This window comes from Chiloscyllium plagiosum, unplaced genomic scaffold (genome assembly GCF_037043375.1).
Source record: "Chiloscyllium plagiosum isolate Xiang-an unplaced genomic scaffold, Cpla_swu_hap1 HiC_scaffold_16, whole genome shotgun sequence".
In the NCBI taxonomy this organism is placed as follows: domain Eukaryota; kingdom Metazoa; phylum Chordata; class Chondrichthyes; order Orectolobiformes; family Hemiscylliidae; genus Chiloscyllium; species Chiloscyllium plagiosum.
In genome coordinates, this window is record NW_028270154.1 from 72593399 (window position 1) to 72618637 (window position 25239).

General features: G+C 46.9%; 1 protein-coding gene and 1 long non-coding RNA gene across 3 annotated transcripts in view; both read right to left on the reverse strand.

Annotated features, from left to right (window-relative positions):
• LOC122556773 (A-type potassium channel modulatory protein KCNIP1-like) overlaps positions 1 to 25239 on the reverse strand; it is a 626836-nt gene that overhangs the window by 439893 nt on the left and 161704 nt on the right. The gene's annotated exons all lie outside the window — the stretch shown is intronic.
• On the reverse strand, positions 878 to 24874 carry LOC148147573 (uncharacterized). 2 transcript variants are annotated; one of them, XR_015759677.1, is made up of 2 exons: positions 24831 to 24874; positions 878 to 1350 (listed from the first exon to the last, which is right to left on the reverse strand). It is a non-coding gene; the product is annotated as an uncharacterized LOC148147573 (long non-coding RNA). The 2 variants fall into 2 exon arrangements; XR_015759678.1 differs by lacking the exon at positions 24831 to 24874 and adding an exon at positions 24714 to 24793.

Here is a 25239-nt window from a genome sequence, read left to right on the forward strand (position 1 = left end):
CTGCAAGTGTTCACACCAAAAGAAAAATTGATGACAAAGCAGGATATTGCTGCTGATGCTGAGAACTGGAAATAAAAATAGCAAGTGCTTGAGAAACAGCAAGTCTGACAGCATCTATGGAGAGAGACAAAGAGAGTTAATGTTTCAGGGCAATTAGCTTTCACCTTCCAAATGAGATTGAGTCAGGGTTAGGAAGAAGAAAGGGGATGAGAATCAGCAAAAGGACAGGTTTGTGATATAAGGCATTAAATAACAAGAGTTGGTTGTGCAGCAGCAAAGCAAGTGATAATGAGATGAAGTAATGTGTGCACAGGAGGTGCAATTGACAGACTGATAAATTCACGCTCTCCAAAACCAAAGCCAAAGCTAACAGTCTGTAAAGAAAAGGAAACTAAACAGAAATTAGAGTCTCAAGAACTTGAATTAACTGTTGACCCCAGAAGTCTGTAAAGTGACTAATCAAATGCTGAGGTGTTAGTCCAGCTTAGTCAACAACAAACTGAGTAGTTTCCAGTTCTGGTCAGTCCCACCTCGAGCGCAGTGTCTAGGCAATACTTGAGTGATGTTTAATGGAGGATTTGGGATCATGAAGCAGATTCAATGCGAACATGAGTTTAAATCAACCCTGTGGGAGTGAAGCGATGATCAGTTTAGAGAGAATTAATGAGTATGTGGAACATTAACTGTGTAAATAGCACTGATGCAGTTACTGATCTTGCCTCTGTTTGGCCTTCATTGTTTTGCTGGAGAATGAATTATACAATGACATTGCCTGTGTGTTTATGAGCCATGAAATCAGAGCAGTTAATGAGTGCCAGATCCATAACTGAACATTTAATTGATTTATTCCAGGAATAAATGCTGCTGATTCTTGGCACTGACTTATCTGGCATCTCGTTCTTTATTGAAACATTTTTTCAATGGTAAGGCTTCAGATACAAGGAAGAAATGAGCAAAGGAAGGGAAATGAATGCAGAAGATTTCCAACAAGCAACCTCCCAATGATTAAAGTCTTTAATTATTTTAGTTGGCACTTATGGTCTCGATCCCCAGTGAGATAAGATTCAGGAGGAGGTGCAAAACTGGGACAGTTACCAAACATGCTTGCTAATTGTTGTTTCAGTATTCTCATCACCAGAAACCTTCTGTTGTGAGGAGAATAAAATATAAAGTTGAGTTTTCTTCTGTGGAGAAATCTGATTGAAGGGGAGAAAAGGAAACCTTGATTTTCATATTTCTGCTTCATTAGTCCAACGAGGGCATTTTGGCTGGATCATGTTTTATCATATGAAAATTGACCTTCCACAATTGCTTTATTTCCAGTCGATCTTTGTCCTTATTGATGATTACCTGAAATGTTAACGAATTATAGTATTTTTGTCAGAATGCTTCTCCTCCACATCTACCCAGATTCACTCTCTTTGTTCTTCCTAGACTGCTTCACTGCGATGCTGACTGCAGATCCCCCTCCCAGGCTGCTTCACTGCGATGCTGACTGCAGATCCCCCTCCCACACTGCTTCACTGCGATGCTGACTGCAGATCCCCTTCCTAGACTGCTTCACTGCGATGCTGACTGCAGATCCCCCTCCCACACTGCTTCACTGCGATGCTGACTGCAGATCCCCTTCCTAGACTGCTTCACTGCGATGCTGACTGCAGATCCCCCTCCCAGGCTGCTTCACTGCGATGCTGACTGCAGATCCCCCTCCCACACTGCTTCACTGCGATGCTGACTGCAGATCCCCTTCCTAGACTGCTTCACTGCGATGCTGACTGCAGATCACCCTCCCAGACTGCTTCACTGCGATGCTGACTGCAGATCCCCCTCCCAGACTGCTTCACTGCAATGCTGACTGCAGATCCCCCTCCAAGACTGCTTCACTACAATGCTGACTGCAGATCCCCTTCCCAGACTGCTTCACTGCGATGTTGACTGCAGATGGTGGGCGGCACTGTGGCACAGTGGTTAGCACTGCTGCCTCACAGCGCCAGAGACCCAGGTTCAATTCCCGCCTCAGGTGACTGACTGTGTGGAGTTTGCACGTTCTCCCCATGTCTGTGTGGGTTTCCTCCGGGTGCTCCGGTTTCCTCCCACAGTCCAAAGATGTGCAGGTCAGGTGAACTGGCCATGCTAAATTGCCCGTAGTGTTAGGTAAGGGGTAAATGTAGGGGCATGGGTGGGTTACGCTTCGGCGGGTCGGTGTGGACTTGTTGGGCCGAAGGGCCTGTTTCCACACTGTAATGTATTCTAATATTCTAATTCAGATCCCCCTCTCAGACTGCATCACTGCAATGCTGACTGCAGATCACCCTCCCAGGCTGCTTTACTGCGATGCTGACTACAGGTTACTCTTCCTAGACTGCTTCACTGCGATGCTGACTGCAGATCACCCTCCCAGGCTGCTTCACTGCGATGCTGACTGCAGATCACCCTCCCAGGCTGCTTCACTGTGATGCTGACTGCAGATCCCCCTCCCAGACTGCTTCACTGTGATGCTGACTGCAGATCCCCTCCCAGACTGCTTCACTGCGATGCTGACTGCAGATCCCTCTCCCAGACTGCATCACTGCAATGCTGACTGCAGATCACCCTCCCAGACTGCATCACTGCTATGCTGACTGCAGATCACCCTTCCAGACTGCTTCACTGCGATGCTGACTGCAGATCCCTCTCCCAGACTGCATCACTGTTATGCTGACTGCAGATCCCCCTCCCAGGCTGCTTCACTGCGATGCTGACTGCAGATCCCTCTCCCAGACTGCTTCACTGCGATGCTGACTGCAGATCCCCCTCCGACTGCTTCACTGCGATGCTGACTGCAGATCACCCTCCCAGACTGCTTCACTGCGATGCTGACTGCAGATCCCCCTCCCAGACTGCTTCACTGCGATGCTGACTGCAGATCCCCCTCCCAGACTGCTTCACTACAATGCTGACTGCAGATCCCCCTCCCACCCACCTACTAACAACCAGTCCAGCAGGGTTTGGCTGCTGAGCTTCCAATGGAAGCAGGCAGGCATGTTGCCCACCAAGATCCCCCCACTCAAACCCCTGCTAGACAATTTGCAGTGGTGGGGGAGGGGGTGGTTCTGAGGAATTTCAAGTATGAATGCTGGTTTGCTCTCCATGGAACTGCAGGGGTTCTTCAGCTGTTTCTGCTTTCTTAAAAATTCTAATCAGACTGTTCAGAGATGTTATTACACAGCTCTGCAGCAGGTGAGACTTGAACCTGGGTTTCCTGGCTCAGTGGGATGGACACTACCACTGGAACACACCAGTCCTCACCAATCAATTCTGGACCTTTTTTGCAGTGAATTCTAAGTTCACAATCTGCCATGAACCAACATCTCCAGATCATTAGACTGATGGTCTGGGTTACTAGACCCGTGTGAGATTATCACTACACTCTATGTCACCACTACTTTCTGCTTTTATGTGACCAATTTAAATGGTATAAGCTGGATCTCGCTGATGCATTTGGATAATTTCTTCCCGGAGCACAGTGGATCTCTGAAACAGGCTACATGGTCAGGCAGTGAATAGTGAATAGAGTCCTGACAAAAGGCAGTATGATGGCTCAGTGGTTAGCACTGCTGCCTCACAGCACCAGGGCCCCGGGTTCGATTCCAGCCTCGGGTGACTGTGCACATTCTCCCCTTGTCTGTGTGGGTTTCCTCTGGGTGCTCCAGTTTCATAGAATCCCGACAGTGTGGAAACAGGCCATTTCCTCCCACGTTCGAAAGATATGCAGGTGAGGGTGAATTGGCCATGCTAAATTGTCCCATATTGTTCAGGGATGTATAGGTTAGGTGCATTAGTCAGGGGTAATAATAGGGTAGGGGGATGGGTCTGGGAGGGTTACTCTTCGGTAGGTAGGTGTGGACTTATTGGGCTGAAGGACCTGTTTCCACACTGTAGTGATTCTATGAAGGGTTCCGGCCCGAAACGTTGACTTTCCTGCTCTTCAGATGCTGTCTGACTTGCTGCGCCTTTCCACCTTTACATCTATCGACAGTGAATAGTGGATCACTTTCTGACTATGGGTAGATCACCTCTATGAAACGGCACGGTCCTTCAATAATGATCAGAGCTGGAGTGGTCTGGACTAGTTTCAATTTCATTGACGAAAGGGTTTGGAGAGCAACTTCCTCAAATTTGCCTGGGATTTTCTGGTTTCTTTAGGTATCTCTATGCTGAACACACAGTTTGGATGCAGCAGAGAGTGGAGATATTGTGACTCCCAAGGTATCACAGCAGAGTCGGGTAGGTTGAATGGATCAGAAGTTTTTAATCTCCCTGTTATTATTTGTTTATTAATGGGGTTCAGTATTATTTCTGACAGTAGCACTGCAGTATTTAGCCCAGATCAATGCAAGCTTCAATGATGGCCTCCTCATGCTTCAACCCCCTTCAGAAAGGTCTCCTAAGGCACTGGGTTAAAAACCTTACAAGAATCAATTGAAACAGAATAAGTAAGATTTTCTTTACAATGCTCTATATTCTAAACAATGCAACATTTATGTTCCTCACCCACAGTTAAATCTGATCCCCTTTCTCCTGAGTACACTGTGGGACCCTGGGGCAGCACGTTTGCTCAGTGGTTAGCACTGCTGCCTCACAACACCAGGTGGGATGCTTTTTGGAGGGTCAATGTGGACTCAATGGGCCGAATGACTTGCTTCCACACTGTCGGGATTCTACAGAACTGACCTTGACATGTTCAATGTTTATCAGGCCTCAAAACTGATCAGAGCACGGTTGGCATAGAGTTGCAGCTGAAGCTGTTAAAGCTCAATCTTAGCTGATCAACTCAGTCCAGGCAAATGAACTCTGACTGATTTGGGTCTATTCCTGGCAAAGGCAGCAGGAATGGCCAGAAAGATTGAGCTGCACCTCCAAACCAACCATGGTCCAACCCTCTTCTCATGCTGTATAAATTGGTGCTCCCCTTCAATTTGTTTTTTTTCACCTTTGTCCTGATGAGTGCAAGTGTGACTTAATGGCTCCTTTCAGTAATGTTTAGGTTGTACACTATCTGTATGCTACTGTCAATATTTATGCACTGATGGGAAAGAGCCACCATAACCATTCAGACTGACTCGACACATTTCAGTCTTGCTTTTCATTGAGCATGAAGGGGAACAAAGGGGGTCTCTAAATCGAGTCCAGCTCTTACTGACACAATGGACTTTGCTCCTAGTAGCTTTCAGTCACTCCTACTGAAGACATAGGGAAAGGAATGTTGTCTATCTTATACATTGGAGCCAAGGATGCCCGGAGGCATGGTACATCGGGGAAACCGAGCAAAGGCTACGACAACGGATGAATAGGCACCGCACAACAATCAACAGACAGGAGGGTTCCCTCCCAGTTGGGGAACACTTCAATTGTCAAGGGCATTCGACCTCAGAGCTTCAGGTGACCATCCTCCAAGGCAGACTTCAGGACAGGCAGCAGCAAAAGGTGGCCAAGCAGAGGCTGATAGCTAAGTTCGGTACCCATAGGGAGGGCCTCAACCGGGACCTTGGGTTCATGTCACATTACAGGTGACCACCATTACACTATACACACACACAGATAATTCTCCACACATACACTCTCACACACACACAGGCACTCCTATACACACATACACACGGACACACATATACACAGACGCGCACATAGACACCCACACACACCCTTATAGACACACACACTCCCACACTCTCACATGCACCCCCTCACAGACTTAAGACACTCTATACTCACTACACACACACATACACTTTCTCACACTCACAACCCCCAACCCAGACAGACACACACACACAGACAGACAAAGACCCACATGCACACATATATTTTGTGGGGTGAATTTGTACTTGCAGCGTTACATTGTACTTTGCTCAAAAACTGCATGAATTCATGTAAAACTCCGTTATCTCACTTTTTAGATTAGAATCAATCTAAACATCGTGGCATAGACAGAGAACACAGGGGGCTAACACCTTCAACATATTGCCCAGTTATCACTATTGTTAACAGTTAACCTGAGAATGCAACTTTTAAAAAAAGGTTTTGTGATTTACACATGAAAGAAATGAAACTTTCATGGTATTCAAACAGATGAAAGACTTAACAATCAATTTTTCAAGGTATAATTTCAGTTACATCACACTGTAATTTTTTGCTATAAATTCTGTGTGTTAGGATTGAGCCCTCCACTATCACCTGATGAAGGAGCGATGCTCTGAAAGCTAGTGTGCTTCCAATTAAACCTGTTGGACTATAACCTGGTGTTGTGTGATTTTTAACTTTGTACACCCCAGTCCAACACCGGCATCTCCAAATCATGGGTATATAGTAGGCTGTCTATGGGCTTATGCCCGAAACATTTACTCTCCTGCTCCTCGAGTGCTGCCTGACCTACTGTGCTTTTCCAGCACCACACAATTCGACTGACTATCCAGCATTTGCTGACCTCACTTTCTCCTCCGTGTCTCTGTAAGACCACTTGGACAGTACTGTTCACCATTTACTGCAGTGACTTTTGGCATTGGTGTCCTCACCACGCTCCCCCCCCCCACCCAATACCTTCCATTAGCTGAATAACTCTTGTCCTCTTTGTCTCATTGAACAAGGCTCACTCAAATCTCTGAGGCGAGTGATACACAATCAGCAAACATCCCCCACTAGTATCAATACTTTGACCAGTTAAAAAGTAAAAGCTTGCCTTTATGCTGTACCTTTCAGGCTGTCAGGATTTACCAAAATGCTTTACGACCAATCAGGCACTTTCTTCTAATACAGTCAGATTGTGATGCAAGACACACAGCAATTAGTGTGCACACAGCTGGCTTCCCCAAGTATCAATCTGTTTTAACGTTGAGGAAGTGCTCCTCTATTGGAGGTGCTAACTGTCAGATGAGGTACTAAGTTGAGGTCTGCACTCACAAGTGAATGGGAGGATCCTACTTCTACTTAATTAAGTGTGGAGCAGCTCTCCTGATACCCTGGTCAATTTTTATCCTACAATCAATATCAGAGAGCAGATCAATTCGCTGGTCATTTCACAGTGCTTTCCGTGGGATCTTGTTGCGTACAAACTGGCTGATGCATATAAAAAGTGACTAAACAAGTATCAGAATGTTTTAGAACATCCTGAGCCTGTGTGTGACTCCAGTCTCAAACCTTCAGGTTTGGTTCCTGCCTGCCTTCTGAAGTGCTCGAGGAAACCATTCAGTTTTATCACATCTCCACAACAGGCTTAATTGTCAGATTTAATCTCTTCCTGAACAATGCTGTGGATGCCCCTATGGCAGTGGTTCAAAGAAGGCAGCTCACCATCACCTTCCCAAAACCAACTAGGGACAGGCAATAATTGCTGGCCTCGCCAGCAGTGCCACATCACAGGGTGGGGGCTAGGATGCTTTTGGAAGGGTCAGTGTGGACTTGATGGGCTGAATGGCTTGGTTCCACACTGTTGGGATTCTACGGAATTGACCTCGACATGTTCAATGTTTATCAGGCCTCCAAACTGATCAGGCCACGTTTGGCATAGAGATGCAGCTGATGCAGCATTGCCACGTGTGAACGAGAAGACCAAACTGCAGCAGTACCGTGATCCATGTAATCTATGTCAAGGCCCTCATAAGATTCAAATCCTGGTGAATAAAAAATGAAGCAAATGAAGTTTGAAGTTTTTTGAAAATCTTTTTCCTGTTACTTTCCTGACCAGTTGTGTAATAATCTGGGGTCACTGTTGATAGGCTTTGAGCTTGAGGTTGATAGATTTTCAATAAATAATGATGAGCATCAAGCAACACAATCCAAAGCCATAAAGTTGTTTATAAGTGAACCTCTGGGACCTGGTTTTACTGAGACTGCATTATGCTGCGTGGCACATCTTCAAGGAATTGTTGACATTGTGCATTTTTATTAATTCATTATTACGCAGCGTAGACCAATGAAATAAATCCTGAAGGGAGAACCCTGCCCCAGGACAAAAACTATATACATCCACCGGCATCAGGATTGACTCAATCCCACAAGATATCCAAACCATGGAACACAGACCAGTGAGCATATCGTACATAAATTCAGATAGAAAGACAAACTGACAGGCAGGCAGACAGACAGACACACACACACACACAAAGAGGGGCACACAGACAGAAACTCACCAAGTGGGAAACATATAAACATGTATACTCAGACACACACACACACACACCTACACACACACAACGGGACAGATACAGATGACCACAGTCACTAAAGTACACATACACATATGGGGACATATACACGCATAATGGGACACACACATAGAGGGGCAGTCACAGATGGGCATAAACACACAGAAGGATACTCACAGAGGCACACACAGAGGGATCAACACAGAGAGGGACAGCCAGAAGCAGGGCCACACACAGTTTGATAGATGCAGAGAGAAGAACACGCAGAGGGACTGTGGTGCAAACATACAGAGGGACACACACGCGCACACACACACATATACAAAGACACACACACATACAAAGACACACACACATATAAACAAAGACACACATGTACAAAGACACACACACATATACAAAGACACACACATATACAAAGACACACACACATATAAACAAAGACACACACACACATATTCAAAGACACACACATATATACAAAGACAGACACACACATATGCAAAGGCACAGAAAGGGTCACACACACAGTGTGATAGATGCAGAGAGAGGAACACACAGAGGGATACATACACAGAGGTGCACGCACATCCTATGGTGCAAACATACAGAGGGACACACACACACACACATATACAAGACACACACATACAAAGACACACACACATATACAAAGACACACACACACGCACACACACATACATATACAAAGACACACATACGCACATATACAAAGACACACACACACATATACAAAGACACACACACCCCACACACACATACAAAGACACACGTGCAGAGTGACACACAAACCAAGATGCACAGCCTGAGGCACGCACACATAGAGGGACACAATACAGAGGGTCAAACACATACATAGAGGGAAACATACAGACAGATAAACATGGAACTATTCAGGGTCATGTAGAAATGAACAAGGACACAAGAAAGCGCAGAGAAATATACACATTAATACATGATATACAATACAGGGAGAAAAGTGAGACTTGCACAAGGAGTCACACACAGAGAGATTCACATCCAGGGAGAGTGTGACTGCAAGCAAGACAGCTGAAAGCAGGAGACCAGGACCCTCAGCTTTTGCTACTGTCCAACAGATTTAGTTCATCTGGATGAGAGTGAGAATTGCAGGGTGGCTGAGCTAACTGACCAATTGCACCATGATCAAGGAAGCCACTCAAGAACGGGAAGTCAGATTCGGTGTAGCAGTCGTAGGGTACAGTATCGTGAGAGGGATTTTCTCATTCTCTGCAGCAAAAAGCAGGAGTCCAGACAGTTGTGTTGCCTTGCAGGTGCCAGAGATTGGGATAATTGCTCAGGGCTGGAGAGGGAAGGGGAAGGTTAGGATCTAATGTGGTTCAAGAAGGTACCAATGACATGGGCAGAAGAAGAAGAAGAAGAAGAAAGAACACAGTCAGCGTGATGTGATAGGCACCAAATTAAACAGTGGAACCTCAGAGGCCATAATTACTACCTCTGCCATGTGCAAATTGGCTCAAGGCAAATCAATTCGTGAGATGTATACATGGCTCAAAGGCTGGCCTGGGAGAACTGAGTTCTGGTTTTTAGGGGCTCTGGTACCTGAACTGGGGAAAGTGGGATCATTGGAGCCTTGAAGGGTCAAGTGTTCTTGATAACCACATAATTCAGAATGTGGAGAGAATGCTTACGGTGGAAAGGGGATCAAATTTGGGAAGATGTGGTAAATCAGAGAGTAGAATGAAGATGAAAGAGAAAGGCACTAACGTGGGGAATGATAAACAGACTGCAGCAGGAAGGGATAGAAAGTAGGGCAGCACGATGGCTCAGTGGTTAGCACTTGCTGCCTCACAGCGCCAGGGACTCAGGTTTGATTTCAGCCTCAGGCGACTGTCTGTTTGCACATCCTCCTCGGGTCTGTGTGGGTTTCTTCCTGGTGTTGCGGTTTCCTCCCACAATCCAAAGATATGCAGGTCAGGTGAATAGGCCATGCTAAGTCGCCCATAGTTGTTCAAGGATGAGTAGGCTAAGTGCATTAGTCAGGGGAAGTGTAGACTGATAGGGTGAGGAAGTAAGTCTGGGTGGGATACTCTTCGGCAGATCAGTGTGGACTTGTTGGGCCAAATGGCCTTTTCCACACTGTAGGGATTCTATGAAAGCATAAATCCAGGTGTCAACCAACAGATAAGGCAAAAATTTACAAAGAAAGTAAAGATATGAAAGGTATATGAATGTATGTTGTATTTGAAACAAAACAGATGAACTGAGCGCACAGATAGAAATGAACAAGTATGATACGATTAGCATTCCAGAGATATGGATGCAGGATGACCTGGATTGAGACCTGAATCTTGAAGACCACAGAGTATTTAGGAATAACAAGAAATTAAGGTAAAGTAGATGGGTGCCTTTGTTAGTTAATGATGGTATTAGCACATTAGAGAGGGACAATCTAAGTTGAGGAAACCCAGATGTGGAAACATTTTGGGTATCAGTAGAGATCGACAGGCCTTTAGCCCTTAAAGTCCACATTCAAACATATTATTGACAATCATCTGGATGATGGATTCTGGATTAGTGGTGCTGGAAGAGCACAGCAGTTCAGGCAGCATCCGAGGACAGGCATTTGGATGAGGTCAGTCTAGGATCTGGGTCAAAGTGAGGACTGGTGGTGTTGGAGATCAGAATCAAGAAATGTAGAGCTGGAAAAGCCCAACAGGTCAGGAAGCAAACGAGGAGCAGGAGAGTCGACGTTTCGGGCATAAGGTCTTCATTCGTGATGAACTCAGATGTTGCCTGACCTTGCTGTGCTTTTCCAACACCACACTTTTTAAACTAGAATCTGGGTCCACTAGTCCACAGCTGGAGACACTTGCATTGCACCACCAGAATGGAAATGAAGAAAGGGCAAAGGCGAGAAGACACTGATGGGAACGGTGCATCGGTTCCTGAACACTAATCACACAGTCAGGTGAGGTATAAAGGAAGAAATAACAAAAACTTGTCAGAGAACTCAATCTACATATAAACTGGAAATCAGATTGGGGAAATTGAGGACTGCAGATGCTGGAGACCAGAGTTGAAAAGTATGGTGCTGGAAAAACACAGCAGGCCAGGCAGCATCCGAGGAGCAGGAGAATCGACATTTTGGGCATAAGCCCTTCTTCAGGAATGAGGCTGGTGTGCCAAGCGGGCTGAGGTAAAAGGTAGGGGGGGGGGGGGGTCGGAATTTGGGGGAGGGTCGCTGGGAATACGATAGGCGGAAGGAGGTGAGGGTGAGGGGGATAGGCTGGAGAGGGGGTGGGGGCGGAGAGGTTGGGAAGAAGATTGCAGGTCAAGAGGGCGGTGCTGAATCCGGGACTGAGATAAGGTGGGGGGAGGGGAAATGAGGAAGCTGGAGAAATTTACATTCATCCCTTGTGGTTGGAGGGTTCCTAGGCGGAAGATGAGGCGCTCTTCCTCCAGGTGTTGTGTGGCCAAGGTCCGGCGATGGAGGAGGCCAAGGATCTGCATGTCATTGGCGGAGTTAAAGTATTTGGCTACGGGGCGGTTGGGTTGGTTGGTGCGGGTGTCCCAGAGGTGTTCCCTGAAACGTTCCGCAAGTAGGCGGCCTGTCTCCCCAGTGTAGATCGGGGAAGGTAGCCTCAGTGTGGAGTTCATAGAATATTTTTGGGCCAGTTACTTGGAACAGTATATCATGGAGCTGACAGGGAGAAGGCGATGCTGACTTTAGTGATGTGCAATGAGAGAGGATTACTTTATTATTAGTCTCATAGTGAAGACATTCCTCAATAACAGTGACCGTTACATGATTCCATTTTACATTCAGGTTGACAGAGATAGGAGTAGGTTCAAGACTATTTTTAAAAGTTTAAATAAGGGCAGTTATGAGGACATTACAGCAGACCAGGCTGTTGTGAATTGAGAAATTAGGTTAGAGGATACATCAATAGAGATGTAGTGGCAGACAGGAAATATTCTGGAATACACAAAATTCCAACAAGTAGACGATTTCTAAAGAGACATCTCTGGTTAATGAGAAATACTAAAGATGACATCAAACTCAAGCAAAAAGCATAGAGCTGTGTGAAGACAGGTGGCAGATGAGAAAAGGAATAATTGGAACACAAAGAATGCTGACCATAAATATAAAAACAGATAGCAACAGTTTCTATAAAAATTTAAAGAAGCAAATAGTTAACAAAATGAGAATTGGTCCTCAGGAGAGTAAAACTGGAAAAATAATTAAAGAATATAAGGAAATGGCAGGTGAATTGAATAGGTATTTTGCATTAGTCTTCACCATTGAGGATATGTAACATCAATGACAAACCAGGATATGGAAGGGAGGAACTCAGGAAAATCACAATCACGAGAGAAGTGATACTGAGTAATCTGTTGGAGCTGTGGGTTGAAAAATGCCCGAATCTTGATGGGCTTTATCCTAAGGTCTTCAATTCAATTCAATTCAATTAGCTTTACTGTCAGATGCACTCAGATGAGTACAGTGAAAAGTTTACAGTCACTACATGACAGTGCCATCTTAGGTACAAACATACTGAAGTTAAAAATCACACAACACCAGGCCATAGCAGGAGAACACTCACACTGCTCTCACAGAGCCTTAACAGCAGAAGTTCGCAATCACTGCGTTCACAGACCCTGATCAGTCAGAGAGTACACTCACTGCTGTCACCGACTCTGGACAGTAGGACAATGCACTCACTGCTGTCAAGACCCTTAGCAGGAGGAGAACACACACATTGCTGTCACACACCCTGAAGAGTAGGAGAACACACTCACTGCTGTCACAATCCCTGAACAGTAGGAGAACGCACTCAGTACTGTCACAGATGCGGAACAACAGGCCAACACACTCACTGCTCCCAATGGCCTGAACAGTGGGAGAACACCCTCACTGCTGTCACAGACTCTGAACAGTCAGAGAATACACTCACTGCTGTCACAGACCCTGATCAGTTGGAGTACACACTCACTGCTGTCACAGACTCTGAACAGTCAGAGAATACACTCACTGCTGTCACAGACCCTGAACAACAGGAGAACACTCTCACTGCAGTCACAGAACCTGATCAGTTGGAGTACACACTCACTGCTTTCACAGACCCTGAACAACAGGAGAACACACTCACTGCGGTCACAGACCCTGAACAACAGGAGAACACACTCACTGTGGTCACAGAACCTGAACAGGAGGACAACACACATACTTTTCCCAAAGACCTGAGCAATAGGAGAATGCACTCACTGCTGTCATAGACCCTGAACAGCCTGACAATACACTCAGTCCTCCCACAGGCCCAAACAGTAGGAGAACACAGTCACTGCTGTCACAGACCCTGAACAGTCGGAGAACACACTCACTGCTGTCACAGACCCTGAACAGTCGGAGAACACACTCACTGCTGTCACAGACCCTGAACAGTAGGAGAACATGCTCACTGCTATCACAGACCCTCAACTGCAGACAACAAACTCACCGCTCCCAAAGACCTGAACAGTGGGAAAACGCACTCACAGTTCTCACAGACTCAGAAGAGAAGGAGAACGCACTCTGTGGTGTCACAGACCGGGAACAGTCAGAGAACACTCTCACTGCTGTCACAGACCCTGAAAAGCAGGAGGGCACACCCACTGCTGTCACAGACCCTGAACAGTAGGAGAATGCACTCACAGCTGTCACAGCTCCTGAACAGCAGGAGAACACACGCACTTCTGACACAAACCATGAACAGCAGTAGAACACATGCACTGCTGTCACGGGCCCAGAACAGTAGGAGAAAGGACTCATTGCTAATACAAAACCTGAACAGTAGAACACACACACTGCCATCACAGACCCTGAACAGTAGGAGAAAGCACCCATTCCTGTCACCAACCCTGGACACTAGAGAAAACACTCAATGCTGTTAAAGACCCTGAATTTTCCGAAAACACACTCACTGCTGTCAACAACACTGAACAGCAGAAGAACACACTCGCTGCTGTCACAGACCCTGAACAGCAGGAGAACACACTCGATGCTGTCACAGATCCTGAACAGCAGGAGAACACACTCGCTGCTGTTCCAGATCTGGCACAGTAGGAGAATGCACTCACTGATGTCACCAACCCAGGACACTAGGAAAACACACTTAGTGCTGTCAAAGACCCTGAACACCAGGAAAACACACTCACTGCTGTCACAGATCCTGAACATTCGGAGAACCCATTCACTGCTTCCACTTACCCTGAACAGCAGGAAAACACAATCACTGTTGTCACAAAAGGAGAATCCACTCACAGCTCTCACAGAACCTGATCAGCAGGAGAAAATCCTCACTGCTGTCAAAGACTCTGAACACTTGGAGTAAGCACTCATTACCGCCACAGACCTTGAAAAGCAGAACACACTCACTGTTGTCACAGACCCTGAACAGGAGGAGAACAGACACTCTGCTGTCACAGTCCCTGAAGAGCAGAAGATGGTAATCACTGCGGTCACAGACCCTGAACAGTAGGAGAATGCACTCACTGCTGTCACATACCCTGAAAAGAAGAAGACACTCACTGCTGCCAAAAACCCTGAAATGCAAGAGAACACACTCATTGCTGTCACAAACTTTGAACAGCAGGACAACACACTCACCACTTCCACAGACCCCAAACAGCAGGAGAACACACCCACATGTGTCACAGACCCTGAACAACAGGATAACACACTCACTGTTGTCACAGATGCTGAAGAGCAGAGGATTGCAAACAGTGCTGTCACAGAACATGAACAGAAGGAAAACACTCTCACTGCTGTCACAGACCCTGAAAAGTAGGACAACACACTCACTGCTTTCACAGACCCTGAACAACAGGAGAACACACTCACTGCGGTCACAGACCCTGAACAACAGGAGAACACACTCACTGCGGTCACAGAAGCTGAACAGCAGGACAACACACATACTTTTCCCAAAGACCTGAGCAGTAGGAGAATGCACTCACTGCTGTCATAGACCCTGAACAGCCTGACAATACACTCAGTGCTCCCACAGGCCCAAACAGTAGGAGAACACAGTCACTGCTGTCACAGACCCTGAACAGTTGGAGAACACACTCACTGCTGTCACAGACCCTGAACAGTAGGAGAACATGCTCACTGCTATCACAGACCCTCAACTGCAGACAACAAACTCACCGCTCCCAAAGACCTGAACAGTGGGAAAACACACTCACAGTTCTTACAGACCCAGAAGAGAAGGAGAACGCACTCAGTGGTGTCACAGACCCTGATCAGTAGGAAGACACACTCACTGCTGTCACAGACCCTGAATAGTAGGAGAACACCCTCACTTCTGACACAAACCCTGTACAGCAGGAGAACACACGCACTGCTGTCACAGACCCTGAGCAGTGGGAGAATGCATTCATTGCCGATACAGAACTTGAACAGTAGGAGAACACATTCACTGCTGTCACATACCATGAACAGTAGGAAAGTGCACTCACTGCTTTCACAGATCCTGAACAGCAGGAAAACACACTCACTGCTGTCACTGACACTGCACAGCAGGAAACACACTCATGACTGTCAAAGAACCTGGACAGCAGGATAACACACTCACTAAAGTCAAAGACCCTGAACAACGGGATAACACACTCACTGCTATCACAGACCCTGAACAGCAAGAGAACATACAGCTGTCACAGACCCTGAACAGTAGGAGAACACATTCACTGCTGTCACAGACCATGAACAGCAGATACCATAGAACATAGAACATAGAACATAGAAGAATACAGTGCAGTACAGGCCCTTCGGCCCTCGATGTTGCGCCGATCCAAGCCCACCTAACCTACACTAGCCCACTATCCTCCATATGCCTATCCAATGCCCGCTTAAATGCCCATAATGAGGGAGAGTCCACCACTGCTACTGGCAGGGCATTCCATGAACTCACGACTCACTGCTGTCACAAACCTTAATAACCTTAATAGGCAGGTGAACACACTCATTGCTGTCACAGACCCTGAACAGCAGGTGAACAAACTCTCTGCTGTCACAGTCCCTGAACAGCAGGAAAACACACGCACTGCTATCACAGACCATGAACAGTAGGAGAACGCGCACACTGCTATCACAGACCCTGAACAGGAGGAGAACACACTCACTTCTGACACAAACCCTGAACAGCAGGAGAATACACACACTGCTGTCACAGACCCTGAACTGTAGGGGGACGCACTCATTGCCGATATAGAACCTGAACAGTAGGAGAACACATTCACTGCTGTCACAGACCATGAACAGTAGGAAAGTGCACTCACTGCATTCACAGACCCTGAAAAGCAGGGACACACACTCTGTACGGTCAAAGACGCTGAACAGCTGGATAACATGCTCACTGCTGTCAATGAAACTGAACAGTAGAAATACACACTCACTGCTGTCACAGACCCTGAACAGTAGGAGAACACATTCACTGCTGTTACAGACCCTGAACAGTTGGAAAGTGCACTCAATGCTGTCACAGACCCTGAACAGCAGGAAAACACCCTCACTGCGGGCAAAGACCCTGAACAGCAGATAACACATTCACTGCTGTCACAGACAGTGAACAGTAAAAACACACACTTACTGCTGTCACAGACCCTGAACAGTAGGAGAATGCACTCACTGCTGTCACAGAACCTGAACAGATGAAACACACACACTCACTGCTGTCACAGACTCTGAACAGAAGGAGAGCACACTCACTGCGGTCGAAGACCCTGAACAGCAGATAACACACTCACAGCTGTCCCAGATCCTGAACAGTAGGAAAACGCACCCATTCCTGTCACCTACCATGGACACTAAGAGAACACACTTCATGCTGTTAAAGACCATGAAACTTCGGAAAAAAACACTCACTGCTGTCCCATATCCTGAACAGTTGGAGAACACATTCACAGCTGTCACAGACTCTGAACAGAAGGAGAGCACACTCACTGCTGTCCCAGATCCTGCACAGTAGGAAAATGCACTCACTCATGTCACCAACCCAGGACACTTGGAGAATGCACTCAGTGCTGTCAAAGATCCTGAACAGCAGGAAAACACACTCACTGCTGTCACAGACACTGAACAGTAGGATAACACATTCACTGCTGTCACAGACACTAAACAATAGAAACACACACTTACTGCTGTCATAGTCCCTGAACAGTAGGAGAATACACTCACTGCTGTCACAAACCCAGAACATTAGAAGAACACACCCACTGCTGTCACAGACCCTGAACAGTAGAAACACACACTTACTGCTGTCATAGTCCCTGAAAAGTAGGAGAATACACTTACTGCTGTCACAAACCCTGAACATGAGGAGAACAACCTCACTGCTGTCACAGACTATGAACAGCAGGAGAATGCACTCACAGTTGTCCCAGATCCTGCACAGTGGGAGAATGCACTTACTCATGTCACCAACGCAGGACACTAGAACACACTCAGTGCTGTCAAAGACCCTGGACAGCCGGAAAACACACTCTCTGCTGTCACAGACCATGAACAGTAGGAGAACGCACACACTGCTATGACAGACCCTGAACAGCAGGAGAACACACTTACTGCTGTTATAGTCCCTGAACAGTAGGAGAATACACTTACTGCTGTTATAGTCCCTGAACAGTAGGAGAATACACTTACTGCTGTCACAAAGCCTGAACATGAGGAGAACAATCTCATTTGCTGTCATAGACTATGAACAGTAGGAGAACGCACTCACAGCTGTCAAAGACTATGAACAGCAAGAGAACGCACTCACAGTTGTCCCAGATCCTGCACAGTAGGAGAATGCACTTACTCATGTCACCAACCCAGGACACTTGAACACACTCAGTGCTGTCAAAGACTCTGGACAGCAGGAAAACACACTGACTGCTGTCACAGACCCTGAAAATCAGGAAAACGCACTCACTGCGGTCAAAGACACTGAACAGCAAATAACACATTCACTGCTGTCACAGACACTGAAGAGTAGAAACACACACTTACTGCTGTCATAGACCCTGAACAGTAGGAGAATACACTTGCTGCTGTCACAGACACTGAACAGCAGGAGAACACACTCACAGTTGTCCCAGATCCTGCACAGTAGGAGAATGCACTCACTCATGTCACCAACCCAGGACATTAGAACACACTCAGTGGGGGTGGGGAGAATCTCTCCACCCTTCAGGCACTCTGCCTCTATTCCTGATGAAGGGCTTTTGCCCGAAACGTCGATTTTCCTGCTCCTTGGATGCAGCCTGAACTGCTGTGCTTTTCCAGCACCACTCTAATCCAGAATCTGGTTTCCAGCATCTGCAGTCATTGTTTTTACCTAGTTGATTTTATCCTCAAAGTTTGTGCGAAGATTTGTAGCTCGGGTGCTCGTTGTTGTGGTTCTGTTCCCCGAGCTGGAAGTTTTTGTTGCAAACATTTCGTCCCCTGGCTAGGCGACATCATCAGTGCTTGGGAGCCTCCTGCGAAGCGCTTCTTTGATGTTTCCTCCGGTGTTTATAGTGGTCTGTCCCTGCCGCTTCCGGTTGTCGGTTTCAGCTGTCCGCTGTAGTCGTTGGTATATTGGGTCCAGGTCGATGTGTTTGTTGATGGAGTTTGTGGATGAATGCCATGCCTCTAGGAATTCCCTGGCTGTTCTCTGTCTGGCTTGCCCTATGATAGTAGTGTTGTCCCAGTCGAATTCATGTTGCTTGTTGTCTGCGTGTGTGGCTACTAAGGATAGCTGGTCGTGTCGTTTTGTGGCTAGTTGATGTTCATGTATGCGGATTGTTAGCTGTCTACCTGTTTGTCCTATATAGTGTTTTGTGCAGTCCTTGCATGGTATTTTGTACACTACATTAGTTTTCTCATGTTGGGTATCGGGTCCTTCGTTCTGGTGAGTTGTTGTCTGAGCGTGGCTGTTGGTTTGTGTGCCGTTATGAGTCCTAGGGGTCGCAGTAGTCTGGCTGTCAGTTCTGAGATGCTCCTGATGTATGGTAGTGTGGCTAGTCCTTTTGGTTGTGGTATGTCCTCGTTCCGTGGTCTTTCTCTTAGGCATCTGTTGATGAAGTTGCGCGGGTATCCGTTTTTGGCGAATACCTTGTATAGGTGTTCCTCTTCTTCTTTTTGCAGTTCTGGTGTACTGCAGTGTGTTGTGGCCCTTTTGAATAATGTCCTGATGCAGCTTCATTTGTATGTGTTGGGGTGGTTACTTTCATCGTTTAGGACTTGGTCTGTGTGTGTGGCTTTCCTGTATACCCTTGTAGTGAATTCTCCGTTCGGTGTTCTCTGTACCATCACGTCTAGGAATGGGAGTTGGTTGTCCTTTTCTTCTTCTCTCGTGAATCGGATTCCTGTGAGTGTGGCGTTGATGATCCGGTGTGTTTTTTCTATTTCCGTGTTTTTAATGATTACAAACGTGTCATCGACATATCTGACCCAGAATTTGGGTTGAATTTGTGGTAGGACTGTTTGTTCTAACCTTTGCATAACTGCCTCTGCTATGAGTCCCGAGATTGGTGATCACATGGGTGTTCCGTTGATTTGTTCGTATATCTGGTTGTTGAATGTGAAGTGTGTTGTGAGGCACAAGTCCAGTAGTTTAAATATGCCGTCTTTGTTGATAGGTTCAGCGTCCTGTTTTCTGTTCTGTATGTCCAGTAGGTTGGCTATTGTTTCTCTGGCTAGGGCTTTGTCAATCGAAGTGAACAGTGCCGTCACGTCGAATGATATCATGGTTTCTTCTTTGTCTATGTGTATGTTTCTGATGATGTCCAAGAATTCCTGTGTTGATTGTATAGAGTGTCTGGATCCGCTGACCAGGTGTTTCAGTTTCTGTTGTAGTTCTTTGGCCAGTTTGTATGATGGTGTCCCTGGTAGTGATACTATGGGTCTGAGTGGGATGTCTGGTTTGTGCACTTTAGGTAATCCATAGAATCTGAGGGTGTTGTTGCTTTCCGGTTTCATTCTTTGTAGGTCAGCTCTGGTTATCTGTCCGTTTTTTTGGAGATTCCTTAGTGTGTTATTTATCCTGTTGGTGAGTTGTGGTGTGGGGTCAAATTCCTTCATTTGGTAGGTGTTGATATCTGCAAGTAGTTGTGATTTTTTCCTACTGCGAATCCTCTTGCAAGGATGCCTGCCTTGAAGACGCTTTCCTCCTCTATCTACAAGAATCTCAGGGAGTCCCTCTCCCACTGCAACTCCCAGGTCATTTCCTCTGCCCTGAAGCTCTTCAACCATGTCCTGAACCAGCTCAGCACTGTCCCCATGACTTGCCCTACCTGCCTATCTTCCTTTCCACCTGTCCACTCCACTCTCCTCTCTGACCTATCACCTTCATCCCATCCCCATTCACCCATTGTACTCTTTGCTACCTGCCCCCACCCTCCTACCTGACCTATCACCTTCATCCCCACCCCCACTCACATATTGTACTCTATGCTACGTTCTCCCCCCCCTCCCCCCACACCTTCCTCTCATTTATCTCTCCACCCTTCAGGCACTCTGCCTCTATTCCTGATGAAGGGCTTTTGCCCGAAAGGTCGATTTTTCTGCCCCTTGGATGTTGCCTGAACTTCTGTGCTTTTCCAGCACCACTCTAATCCACAGGCCATGAACAGTAGGAGAATGCACACACTGCTTTCACAGACCCTAAACAGTAGGAGAACACACTCATTTCTGACACAAACCCTGAACAGCAAGAGAACACACGCACTGCAGTCACAGACCTCGAACAGTAGGAGAAAGGACTCATTGCTGATACAAAACCTGAACGGTAGGAGAACCCATTCACTGCTGTCACTGACCTAAAAAGCAGGAAAACACACTTACTACTGACACAGACCCTGAACATGAGGAAAACAACCTCACTGCTGTCACAGACCCTGAACAGTAGGAGAATGCACTCACAGCTGTCACAGACCCTGAACAGTAGGAGAATGCACTCACTCATGTCACCAACCTAGGACACTAGGAGAACACACTCAGTGCTGTCAAAGACCCTGAACACCAGGAAAACACACTCACTGCTGTCACAGACCTTGAACAAGAAGAGAACACACTCTCTGCTGTCACAGATCACCAATAGTAGGAGAACGCACACACTGCTTTCACAGACCCTGAACAATAGGCGAACACACTCACTGTGGTCAAAGACCCTGAACAGCAGATAACACATTCACTGCTGTCACAGGCACTGAACAGTAGGAGAATGCACACACTGCTGTCACAAACCCATAACTCTAGAAGAACACACCCACTGCTGTCACAGACCCTGAACAGCAGGAGAAAGGACTCATTGCTGATACAAAACCTGAACAGTAGCAGAACACATTCACTGCTGTCACAGACCATGAACAGTAGGAAACTGCATCCACTGCTTCAGACCCTGAACATCAGGAAAACACACTCTCTACGTCAAAGACCCTGAACAGCAGGATAACATGCTCACTGCTGTCACTGGCACTGAACAGTAGAAACACACACTCACTGCTGTCACCAACCCTTAACACGAGGAGAACACACTCATAGCTGTCCCAGACCCTGCACAGTAGTTGAATGCACTCACTCATGTCACCAACCCAGGACACGAGAACACACTCAGTGGGGGTGGGGAGAATCTCTCCACCCTTCAGGCACTCTGCCTCTATTCCTGATGAAGGGCTTTTGCCCGAAATGTCAATTTTCCTGCTCCTTGGATGCTGCCTGAACTGTTGTGCTTTTCCAGCACCACTCTAATCCAGAATCTGGTTTCCAGCACCTGCAGTCATTGTTTTTACCTAGTTGATTTTATCCTACTGCGAATCCTCTTGCAAGGATGCCTGCCTTGAAGATGCTTTCCTCCTCTCTCTACAAGAATCTCAGGGAGTCCCTCTCCCACTATAACTCCCAGGTCATTTCCTCTGCCCTGAAGCTCTTCAACCATGTCCTGAACCAGCTCAGCATTGTCCCCATGACTTGCCCTACCTGCCTATCTTCCTTTCCACCTGTCCACTCCACTCTCCTCTCTGACCTATCACCTTCATCCCATCCCCATTCACCCATTGTACTCTTTGCTACCTTCCCCCACCCTCCTCCCTGACCTATCACCTTCATCCCCACCCCCACTCACATATTGTACTCTATGCTACTTTCTCCCCACACCCCCCCAATCCCGCCCCCGCACCCCCCACACCCTCCTCTCATTTATCTCTCCACCCTTCAGGCACTCCGCCTCTATTCCTGATGAAGGGCTTTTGCCCGAAATGTTGATTTCCTGCTCCTCGGACGCTGCCTGAACTTCTGTGCTTTTCCAGCACCACTCTAATCCACAGGCCATGAACAGTAGGAGAATGCACACACTGCTTTCACAGACTCTGAACAGTAGGAGAATACACTCACTTCTGACACTAACCCTGAACAGCAAGAGAACACACGCACTGCAGTCACAGACCCCGAACAGTAGGAGAAAGGACTCATTGCTGATACAAAACCTGAACGGTAGGAGAACACACACACTTCTGACACAACCCCGAACAGCAGTAGAACACAAGCACTGCTGTGCACAGACTGTGAACAGCAGGAAAAAGCACTCACTGCGGTCAAAGGCACTGAACAGCAAATAACACATTCACTGCTGTCACAGACACTGCACAGTAGAAACACACACTTAGTGCTGTTACAGAACCTGAACAGTAGGAGAATATACTTACTGCTGTCACAAACCCTGAACATGAGGAGAACCATCTCACTGCTGTCACAGACACTGCACAGTAGAAACACACACTTAGTGCTGTTACAGAACCTGAACAGTAGGAGAATACACTCACTGATGTCACAAACCCAAAACACTAGAAGAACACACCCACTGCTGTCACAGACCCTAAACAGTAGAAACACACACTTATTGCTATCATAGACCCTGAACAGTAGGAGAATATACTTACTGCTGTCACAAACCCTGAACATGAGGAGAACCATCTCACTGCTGTCACAGATCCTGCACAGTAGGAGAATGCACTCACTCATGTCACCAACCCTGGACACTAGAGAACACACTCAGTGCAGTTAAAGACCCTGAACGTTCAGAAAACACTCACTGCTGTCAACAACACTGAACAGCAGAAGAACACACTCGCTGCTGTCACAGACCCTGAACAGTAGGAGAACACACTGACAGCTGTCCCAGATCTAGCATATTAGGAGAATGCACTCACTCATGTCACAAACCCAAGACACTAGGAGGACACACTCAGTGCTGTCAAAGACCCTGAACAGGAGGAAAACACACTAACTGCTGTCACAGACCCTGAAGTGCAGGTGAACACACTCACTGCGGTCACAGTCCATGAACAGCAGGAGAACACAGTCACTGCTGTCACAGTCCATGAACAGTAGGAAAGTGCACTCACTGCTTTCACAGACCTTGAACACCAGGAAAACATACTCTCTATGGTCAAAGACCCTGAACAGAAGGATAACATGCTCACTGCTGTCACAGTCCATGAACAGCAGGAGAACGCACAAACCGCTGTCACAGACCATGAACAGTAGTAGTATGCAGTCATTATTGTCACAGACCCTGAACAGTAGGAGAACACACTCAATGCTTTCACAGTCCCTGAACAGTAGGAGAATGCACAAACCGCTGTCACAGACCCTGAACAGTAGGCGAATGCACTCATTGCTTTCACAGACTCTGAACAGCAGGAGAGCACATTCACAGCTGTCCCAGATCCTGAACAGTAGGAGAATGCACCCATTCCTGTCACCAACCATGGACATTAGGAGAACACACTCCGTGCTGTTAAAGACCATGAACCTTTGGAAAAAACACCCACAACTGTCAACAGCACTGAACAGCAGGAGAACACACTCACTGCCTTCACAGACCTTGAACAGTAGGAGAATTCACTGACAGCTGTCACAAATGCTGCACAGTCGGAGAATGTACTCACTCATGTCACCAACCCAGGACACTAGGAGAACACACTCAGTGCTGTCAAAGACCCTGAACACCAGGAAAACACACTCACAGCTGTCACAGACCCTGATGCGCAGGTGAACACACTCCCTGCTGTCACAGACCCTGAACAGCAGGAAAACACAACTGTCTGCTGTCTCAGACCAGAACAGTAGGAGAACACACACACTGCTATCACAGACCCTGAACAGTAGGAACACAAATTGCAGTCAAAGATCCTGAACAGCAGATAACACATTCACTGCTGTCACAGACCATGAACAGTAGAACACATTCACTGCTGTCACAGACACTGAACAGCAGCAAAACACACTCACTGCGGTCAAAGACTCTGAACAGCAGATAACACATTCACTGCTGTCACAGACACTGGACAGTAGAAACACACACTTACTGCTGTCATAGACCCTGAACAGTAGGAGAATACACTCACTACTGTCACAAACCCAAAACACTAGAAGAACACACCCACAAATGTCACAGACCCTGAACAGCAGGAGAACACACTCACTGCTGTCACAGACACTGAACAGTAGAAACATACACTTACTGCTCTCATAGACCCTGAACAGTAGGAGAATACACTCACTACTGTCACAAACCCTGAACATGAGGAAAACAACCTCACTGCTCTCACAAACCCTGAACAGTAGGAGAACGCACTCACAGCTGTCACAGATCCTGCACAGTAGGAGAATGCCCTCACCCATGTCACCAACCCAGGCAATAGAAAACACTCAGTGCTGCCAAAGACCCTGGACAGCAGGAAAACACACTCACCGCTGTCACAGACCTTGAACAGCAGGAGAACACATGCACTGCTGTCACAGACCCTGAACAGTAGGAAAGTGCACTCACTGCTTTCACAGACCTTGAACATCAGGAAAACATACTCTCTATGGTCAAAGACCCTGAACAGAAGGATAACATGCTCACTGCTGTCACAGTCCATGAACAGCAGGAGAACACACTCAATGCTTTCACAGTCCCTGAACAGTAGGAGAATGCACAAACCGCTGTCACAGACCCTGAACAGTAGGCGAATGCACTTATTGCTTTCACAGACTCTGAACAGC